Source organism: Arachis hypogaea, chromosome 1 (genome assembly GCF_003086295.3).
Source record: "Arachis hypogaea cultivar Tifrunner chromosome 1, arahy.Tifrunner.gnm2.J5K5, whole genome shotgun sequence".
Classification (NCBI taxonomy): Eukaryota; Viridiplantae; Streptophyta; class Magnoliopsida; order Fabales; family Fabaceae; genus Arachis; species Arachis hypogaea.
In genome coordinates this window covers 36,961,179-36,971,328 of record NC_092036.1, presented here as the reverse complement: position 1 = coordinate 36,971,328, position 10,150 = coordinate 36,961,179, and the positions used below count along the sequence as shown (strand labels likewise).

At 40.7% G+C, this 10,150-nt stretch overlaps 1 non-coding gene across 1 annotated transcript; it reads left to right on the top strand.

Annotated features, from left to right (window-relative positions):
- The first annotated feature begins 4,713 nt into the window (after positions 1–4,713).
- On the top strand, positions 4,714–4,820 carry LOC112712179 (small nucleolar RNA R71). The gene has a single exon (XR_003157710.1). It is a non-coding gene; the product is annotated as a small nucleolar RNA R71 (small nucleolar RNA).
- Positions 4,821–10,150: the final 5,330 nt, after the last annotated feature.

Sequence of the window (10,150 nt, the reverse complement as noted above, 5' to 3'; positions counted from 1 at the left end):
TTTGTGGCATGAATCGGGATCCCCTGAACTGTTCGGAAAATAGCCGCACCCATATGAGCCATTTTCACACTACTTTTGGTGATAAAATCCAGATGCTGAAGAAGAGACACGTCATCCATAGAAAGCCTACCATAGGGGGCAATTTGCTGGTCAACAAACTCGATAGCATCAAAATCCGGGGCATCCACGTTAAAGGGCTTGGATGTTTTTTGCTTTTTTTAAGGAGGAGCACCAGAAGCAACGGCAGAAGTCTGTGGAGGATCGACCTGACGAAACCGAGGAGTAGGAATTGCTTTCCTCGGTCCAGGAGAACTCGGCACAGGAGGCTTCACTGGAACCTGAGAAGATCCCTCTCCGGCCACTTTAGTCGAGATGTTCATAGCAACAGTTGCCTTCTTTGCCCTTTTAAAGGCCTTCATGGAGTCATTGTTCTTTGACATCTCTGCAAATACAAAATCAGCCACAACAAAGAGTTACAGTCACAATAAGAGGAAGAAAAAATTAAGAAACAAGTGTAAAAACAAGTCAGACAAGTACCCAAAATGGCCCGAACCAATGACGGGTCATTCAAAAACCTTTTTGTATCAAGATGGGGTGGTGCCCCCCATAGATCCTTAAGAACAACAACAAAGGCACACTCAACGTCATCAAGCATCTCCCAGGTATAGCGAGACACTCTCACATCCCTCTGCCACTCTAGAGGGAAAGAAGGCTCATCATTTTCATCAAGAAAAAAGGGGCGTGCCACCTCGATAGCACGAACCTTAAAGAAGTAATTCTTGAAGTTCTTAAAGGACTCATCATAATAGTAAAAATTTTATGGCCCTGGGCGGACCTGAAAGAAACCCAGGAAGCTTTTTTTTTTTTGAAGAACCGCCAGGCTTGGTGGAAACAAACAAATAAAGGAAAAGAGTCTGAGAGGGTGTTACATCTAATTCTTGGCAGAGAAGCTGAAAAATTTTAATGAAACCCCAGGAATTTGGGTGAAGCTGGGATGGGGCAATATTACACGACCACAATAGGTCGGTCTCAAAAGTAGTAAAAGGAAACGTAACGTTCAACTGACTGAAGAAGTATTCATAGGCATAGAAGAAGGAACACTCCCTCTCAATGGAAGTCGGAAAACAAACTCTCTCATCAGAATCAGGAGCAACAAGCTCGTAATCCTCCTCACGGGCACTGTTACCACAAATCCTATGGCGCCTCCTCAGCTCTGTGCAAAATTCAGCATCCACAACAGAGACACACAACAAAACAAGGGAGTCCAGCCAATCGGACATCCCCTCGGGAACTCTGGAAGACATCTCTACAATGTTATTGCGAGAAGACATGAGGCCAACTAATCCTACAAGTAAGAAAAGAAGATGGGGTTACTAAAAACATCTCGGACAAGGGAGAAAACAACTCAACACGACACAGGCGAACACACAGAAAAGGAAAACCCCAAGACTCAAACCAAAGTCCTGGGGCATCCTCTGGAGGCAATAATAAAGCAAGGTTTCTAGGAAAAATCTCCTTCTCGCATTCCAGCACCTCTCAAAAAAAGAAAAGAAGGCTTCAAACAGCAAGCATTTTCATCAAAGTAAAAAAGTCATCAAAAACATTACCTTACAGTCTAAACCAGCAAAAACCATCCCCAAACATCAAACACGCCAAGTAGAGACCATCAAAGATGCAACATTTTTCAAGAGCAGACAAAAGCAACCTTTAGATAAAATGAGGAACAGACGTGAACAGCAGCATCAGAACAGAAACAACAAAGAACATGCAAAGCCCTAAAAAGCATCAAGCAAAAGCAAAAAGGATCATGCAAAAGATGGAGAAACTCCCAGAAAGCACATTTCAACAAATCTAGGGCACAATGGAAACAGAAAGATCCAAACTTTCTCAAAAAGGGAGGATCAAAATCAAAACCTCATCACAAAGCCAAAACAAAGAAAAAGCACGAAGTGGGACTAACCTGAAGACGAAAGAAGCTTCGAGAAAAGAAAAACGGAGGTGCAAGAATGAAAGTTGCCCCGAAAATTGCCAAGCGACGCCGCAACGCAAGGAAGCAGAAGCACAAGCGAAAGACAGAGAGCGAAGAGAGCAGAGAAAGAAGTTGCGAAGAGGTTACAAGGAAAGAAAAAGAAGAGAAACCGTTTCTAAGTTTTCAAAATTAAAAACAAAAAAGAAACGGGTAATTAATGCTAACAGTTAAACCCTCGCACGTTCCCAAAAAAAGCGCTGATATAAAAGCGCGCACTTGCAGAGGAAACGTTCTATATTCAAAAGCTGCTACAAAGGAATCGACAAAATGCTTGAGTTCGACTTCACCAAAGAAGGACCGAAGTCCAGGACCCGACCTCAACAAAAAGACCGAGCTCAAGCAGGGGCACTGTTCATACCTTGGGTCGAGTTGTCTGACCTGGGATGTTTGGCAAGACAAAGCGACCGACCTGTTCAGGTCAGGACAATCCGACCTCTCCTTAAAGAGCTCGGCCAAGTCACAGGAAAGCCCAAAGAAGGGCCCAAATAAAGGAGCACGCCCCAAATCCAAAGGCAGCCCAAGCCTACGGAGAAAAGGGCGGTTCCCTTGAAGATAAGCTGACCCTACCCAAAAGATAAGATAAGATAAGAAAAAGATAACTAACTTATCTTATCTAAAGAAGGTCACTCTACGCCATTATAAATACACTGGAGCACCCAGGTATAACTCATACTATGATTCTACTCAATACCTGTTTAATACCCTTGCTGACTTATGCATCGGAGTCCCTTGCAGGTACCCCCACCCTTCGGTGACAAGGGATCAGCAGTGCAGTCAGTCCAACAATTCAGACACGACAGCTCCGGCCGTCTTCCACCAGCCGGACACGTTTACACCAACCAGTACAGAAGATTTCATCCGAGATTGACCTCCAGTTTCAGGTAACCCTCGGAACAGTTTCCTTTTTGAGAATGGTTCTGTTGTCTAATTCATGTGATTCTGGTTGGTCTGGTTCCTTTTATATTGCACTTGGTTGTTGCTCCTTTTGATCACATTGGTTGTTAACCATAGGAGTCCTTATGTGTGGTGCTTGTGCTTCCTTGTTTGGCTCCCCCATCAGCTCTTTGTTATCATGGTTTGCTTCTTATGAGAGGTTGAAAACATTGAAAGTGAGCTGATCATCATGTATTCTCATCACTAGCTCTCCTTGTTCCACATCTATGAGTGCTCTGGCTGTGGCTAAGAATGGCCTTCCCAGAATGATAGGGTAAATAGGGTTCTCATCCATTTCCAGGACAACAAAGTCTGTGGGGAGGAAGTAGTTCCCAACCTTCACTAGCACATTCTCAACCACTCCTATTGCTTGTTTTTTAGTTTTGTCAGCCAACTTAATGATTACATCTGTGGGTGTTAGCTCATTAATTTGAAGATTTTTCATGAGGGATAGAGGCATTAAGTTGATGCTTGCTCCCAGGTCACAGAGTCCTTTATCAATCATTGTTTCTCCTATGGCACAGGAAATATGAAAACTCCCTAGATCCTTCCTCTTTGTGGGTGGCCCTGGTTGAATGAGAGCACTACAATCCCTATTCATCTTTATTGTTTGTCCACCTTTCAATGAACTCTTTCTGGCTAACAGCTCCTTAATATACTTTATGTAGGAAGGCATTTGCTAGAGGGCTTTAATGAATGGTATATTTACATCAAGAGATGCAAACATGTCGAGGAATCTTGAATACATCCTCCCTGCTACACCACCTTTAAGCCTTTGGGGAAAGGGTGCATATGGGTTAAGTGTCTCCTTCTTCTTCAGCTCTTCCTTGAGTGTGGGTTGAGGTGCATGGCTCCTTTCTTCTTGATTTCTCTTTTGATTGTCTTGGAGGTGTTCTATTTCATTCATACTTCTCTCATCACTTGTGGTGATCATCTTCCATTCTTCCCACCTTACTTTCTTTGTTTCTCCTTTTGGATTTTTCTCCGTGTCACTAGGAAATCCCTCAGTGGGTTTGGGAATTTGTTGAGATAGATACCCCACTTGGGACTCCAGTCTCTTGATGTTTTCTCCTTGGTTTTTGATATTGGCTCGCACTTCTTCCTTAAACACCTTGTTGTCTTAGACTTCTCTGCATAAATCTTCAAGTAGAGTCTCAAACTTTGAAAGTCTATCCTCTGTTAGTGATGATGAATTGGGGTTAGGTGGGTGTTGATAGGATCTCTGTGAGGTATGTTGGTGAGTTGCATTGTTGTTTGAGTTGAGGTTGTGGCTTCTCTGGTCTTGACCTTGGTCTTGTTGATTTCCCCAACCAAAGTTGGGGTGATTTCTCCATCCAAAATTGTAGGTTTTGGAGTATGGGTCATGGATTTGTCTAGGTGAGTTTCCAACATAGTTGGCTTGTTCCCAGTCACTTTCTTCTCCTATATTCACTCCTTCTTGAGTTGGTGATGAAGTGATGATTGCTGCAACTTAGTTTTCCTCCACCTTCTTGATGAGATCTGCTAGCTGCTTGGTGATTATCTTATTTTGAGCTAGCAATGCATCCATGTGGTTCAGCTCCATTACTCCTCGAGTGTTACTTCTTTCAGAGGCATAGAAGTAGTCATTCTCAGCTATTGTTTCAATGACATCTATGGCTTCTTCAATGATTTTCTTCTTGTTTAGAGAGCCCCCTGATGAATGATCCACAACCTTCTTTGACTCATAGGAAAGACCTTCATAGAAAATGTGAAGTTGAACCCATTCATTGAACATATCTGGTGGGCATCTTCTTGTTAAGTCCTTAAACCTCTCCCATGCCTCATAGAGAGTCTCACCATCATGTTGCCTGAAAGTCTGCACCTCAGCTCTCAGCCTGTTAATTTTTTGAGGAGGGTAGAATCTTGCAAAAAATTTGTTCACCACATCTTCCCAATTTGTCAAACTCTCCTTTGGAAAGGATTCGAGCCACTTGGATGCCTTGTCCCTGAGTGAAAAAGGGAACAACAGCAGCCTATAGACATTCGGGTGGACTCCATTAGACTTCACAGTGTCACAAATTCTCAGGAAGGTAGTTAGATGTTGATTGGGGTCTTCTTGAGCACTTCCTCCAAATGAGCAGTTGTTTTAAACAAGGGTGATGAGCTGGGGTTTTAGTTCAAAGTTGTTGGCATGTATGGTAGGTTTTTGGATGCTACTTCCACAGTTTCCTGGATTTGGATTGATGTAGGAGCCTAGAACTCTCCTTTTTTGCCTAGCTGCAGGGCCTTCTCTAGCATGGTTGTGAGCTTCTTCTTCATGATTATTTTCCAAGTTCTTTTCCATATTGGGTTTAAAGTACTCTTCCTCTTTCTCAGCACCAATAACTCCTTTCCCTCTTGCTTCCCTCCTTAATCTCCAGAGGGTTCTCTCAAGTTCTGAATCGAAGGAAGTTAAGGTTCCCTCTCTTCTCCCTGTCATACAACTAACAAAACAAGCAGCAAGAGATAAAATAAAGAGGTTATTCTTGTTAGAGTGTTTGTTAGTGTGAGTGATGCAAATTATCAAACAGTTAGTGGGTTAGTGAGCAGAATTGTAAGTAAATTCAAAGAAAAAGAAGATAACGAGGGAATAGGGGGTGAGGAAGAAACTAAATAAACTGAAGGTAAATGACTGAATAAAATAAACAAATAAAAAGAAAAATGCTCAATCTAGTGAGCTTCCAACTTAATCATTGTTGATACAAAATCAATCCCCGGCAACGGCGCCATAAACTTGATGCGTGAAAACTTGTCTCTCAATAAATTTCACTTTGGCAAGTATACTGAATTTGTAGTCAAGTAAAAACTCACATTAGAGTGAGGTCAAATCCCGCAGGGATTGATTGGTCAAGCAACTTTAGTTGGAAGAGTATGCTAGTTGAGCTAAACAGAGTGTGGTTTGAGAATTACAGAAAATTAAATGACGAAAAAGTAAATAGCAGAAATTAAAGTGCAGAATCTTAAATGGGAATTTGGGGTAATGAGCATGAAAATAAATTATAGAAAATAAAGAAAATGGGAATGATCAGAAATGGGGAATTCATTGGGCTCAGGAGATGTTGTATTCTCCGGATCAAGTTCATTTTCATCTCTTCCTCAACCACTGCATCTATTGATCTCATTGGCAATCTTAGGTGATTAGATTTCAATTCCTTGGTAATCCAATCTCTCTAAGCTTGAACAATTGCCCAATTCCTTGATTTAATTGCTCATGGGAAGAGATGAAGTATGGTCACTGATTATACCATATGTATTTCCAAATCAAAGTGTTGGGAGGATTACATGTCACTATATCCGCCCAGACCCCAATTTAGTCCAACATGAGAAAGCATCTCTAGCATGATCTCCTCATCCCTTTTCCAAGGCTCAAAAGAGATCCAATTATGGAGAGTTTCTTTTCCAAGACAACTAACCAATTGAATTAAGATCGAAAGCTTTCTAGTAAATCAAAAGAGAAGAAAGAAGAAGAGAATGAAAACTATAATTGATCCATCAAATTACAATAGAGCTCCCTAACCCAATGAAAGGGGTTTAGTTGTTCATAGCTCTAGAAATGGAAAATGGCAGAAAAGAATACATCCAAGCTAAAAGTGTAGAAAAGTAAATATACAGAGAGTAGTTCTCCAAAGTGCCTAGCTTCTCTATAGTTCAAAACTACTCCTATATATACTACTCCTCTTGATCTTCTAGTGAGTTCTTCAAGTCTTGGATGTGGGCTTTGGATCTTGAGTTGAAGCAGTTCCAATCTTTTGTGGGCCCAACTTGTAGAGAAGTATGAATTAGGCATGGGCGTTAGTGAAGTTAACGTTAAGTGACATTGTGGGTTCGAGAACGTTAGTGGCAATCACAATTTTTACTAACGTTCCAACCCCATATAGCCTACGTTAACTCCAACGTTAGTGGCAATAACGTGACCACTAACGTTGCCTTGTAAATCTTCGCTAGCGTTATTGGGACTCACCTTTCCCAATAACATTGGCTTATAACCCTTTGCAAGCGTTATTGGGACTCACCTTTCCCATTAACGTTGCCTTATGCCCTTTGTCCCTACGTTAGAGTTCACGTTAGTGTAACTAACGTGGCTCTTAACGTGGCTATGACTCACCTTCGAGAGCGTTAGTGACACTTACCTTTGTCACTAACGCTCAAAGTGCCCCTACTCTCCACGTTAGAGCTCACGTTAACTAAGTTAACGTGGCCACTAACGTGGTAGTAATGCCATCTTCCAACGTTAGTGACAAAGGTGAGTGTTACTAACGTTGGCTCATCAATCTCAGCTCTACGTTAACTTTCACGTTAGTGGTCTTAACGTGACCACTAACGTGGGCAATGCTAGTTAATCCAACGTTAGTGACAAAGGTGAGTGTCACTAACATTGGCATTGTTCCTCTCTTCCACGTTAAAGTTCACGTTAACTAAGTTAACGTGACTCTTAACGTGGATCATTGCCATATCTTGGAACGTTAGTGATGTTCATGTTTACCACTAACGTTGGAGCTTTCTTTTGTCTCCACGTTAACTTAGTTAACGTGGCAATTAACATGTGCTTATGATGGCTTCGCGGGCGTTATTGGTGATCACTTTTCTCCTTAACGTTGCAAGCTATTTACCATTCCACGTTAGTGGTCACGTTAACTAGATTAACGTGAGTACTAACGTGGTTCTTCCTTGCTTCCTTTGTCCTAAAATCAAGCAAATAAAGTGCATCAAAGCTCTAGTCAAAGTCATGAGATTATGCATCATCAATTTATCATTCAATTCTAGCAAAATCCTCATGAAATAATGTGAAATTCACAATAGTTACTTGAATCAAGGTGTAAGTGTATTTTCATCCAAAACTTGCCTTATTCACTAAGAAAATGCATGAAACTACCTTAAAACAGTAAAGAAAAGGTCAGTGAAACTGGCCTAGATGCCTGATGAGCGGATAATTTATACGCTTTTTGGCATTGTTTTTAGTATGCTTTTAGTATGTTTTAGTTAGTTTTTATTATATTTTTATTAGTTTTTATTTAAAATTCACTTTTCTGGACTTTACTATGAGTTTGTGTGTTTTTTTGTGATTTCAGGTATTTTTTTGCTGAAATTGAGGGACCTGAGCAAAAATCTTATTCAGAGGCTGAAAAGGGCTGCAGATGTTGTTGGATTCTGACCTCCCTGCACTCGAAGTAGATTTTTTAGAGCTACAGAAGCCCAATTGGCGTGCTCTTAATTGCGTTGGAAAGTAGACATCCAGGACTTTCCAGCAATATATAATAGTCCATACTTTCAGAATTTCCGGCGTTAGACGCCGGAACTGGCACAAAAGTGGGAGTTAAACGCCCAAACTGGCACAAAAGCTGGCGTTTAACTCCAAGAAAAGTCTCTACACATGGAAGCTTCAATGCTCAGTCCAAGCACACACCAAGTGGGCCCGGAAGTGGATTTTTACATTATTTACTCATTTCTGTAAACCCTAGGCTACTAGTTCTCTATAAATAGGACCTTTTGCTATTGTATTTGGGGGGAACCTTTCAATCTTCGGATCATCTTTTGATCATGTTTTTATGATTGAACCCTCTTTGGGAGGCTGGCCATTCGGCCGTGCCTAGATCTTGTTCTTATGTATTTTCAACGGTAGAGTTTCTACACACCATAGACTAAGGTGTGGAGCTCTGCTGTACCTCGAGTATTAATGCAATTACTATTGTTCTTCTATTCAATTCAGCTTATTCTTGTTCTAAGATATCACTTGTTCCTCAACTTGATGAATGTGATGATTCGTGACACTCATCATCATTCTCACCTATGAACGTGTGCCTGACAACCACCTCCGTTCTACCTTAGATTGAGTGGATATCTCTTGGATTCCTTAATCAGAATCTTCGTGGTATAAGCTAGAATCCATTGGTGGCCATTCTTGAGAATACGGAAGGTCTAAACCTTGTCTGTGGTATTCTTAGTAGGATTCAGGGATTGAATGACTGTGACGAGCTTCAAACTCACGATTATGGGGCGTTAGTGACAGACGCAAAAGAATCACTGGATTCTATTCCGACATGATCGAGAACCGACAGATGAATAACCGTGTTGTGACAGAGCGCGTTGAACATTTTCACTGAGAGGACGGGACTGTAGCCATTGACAATGGTGATGCCCAACATGCAGCTTGCCATGGAAAAGAGTAAGAAGGATGGGATGAAGACAGTAGGAAAGCAGAGAGACGGAAGGGACAAAACATCTCCATACGCTTATCTGAAATTCTCACCAATGAATTACATAAGTATCTCTATCTTTATTTTATGTTTTATTTATCTTTTAATCATTAATCCTCCATAACCATTTGAATCTGCCTGACTGAGATTTACAAGATGACCATAGCTTGCTTCATACCAACAATCTCCATGGGATCGACCCTTACTCGTGTAAGGTTTATTACTTGGACGACCCAGTGCACTTGATGGTTAGTTGTGTGAAGTTGTGATAAAGAGTTGAGATTGCAATTGAGCGTACCATGTTGATGGTGCCATTGATGATCACAATTTCGTGCACCAAGTTTTTGACGCCATTGCCGGGGATTGTTTGAGTTTGGACAACTGACGGTTCATCTTGTTGCTTAGATTAGGTAATTTTACTTTATGTTTAAGCTTTTTACGTTTCAAAAATTTTTCAAAAACTCAAAAAAAGAATTATAAAATCTTAAAATAAAAAATATTTTTATGTTTCTTGTTTGAGTCTAGTGTCTAATTTTAAGTTTGGTGTCAATTGCATGTCTTTATTCTTCTAATTTTCAAAAATTACATGCATTATGTTCTTCATTGATCTTCAAGTTGTTCTTGATGATTTCCTTGCTCTGATCTTTAAATTTTCTTATCTTGAGTATTTTGTTGTTTCTCATATGCATTCTCAATTTGTTAGTGTCAATAGTATACAAACTTCTAAGTTTGGTGTCTTGCATGCATTGTTTATTTGATCTTAGTTGCATTTTGATTATTCCTCATCATTAAAAATTCAATTTTTTTTTAATTTGTGTCTTTTCAAGTCAATAATATAGAGAATTGAAGATTCAGAACATGCAGCAGAGGAATTACACAGAAAAAGTTGGGCGTTCAAAACGCCCAGTGAAGAAGGAAAACTGGCGTTTAAACGCCAGCCAGGGCATTTAACGCCCAAAAGGGTAGCATTTTGGGCGTTAAACGCCAGAATGGA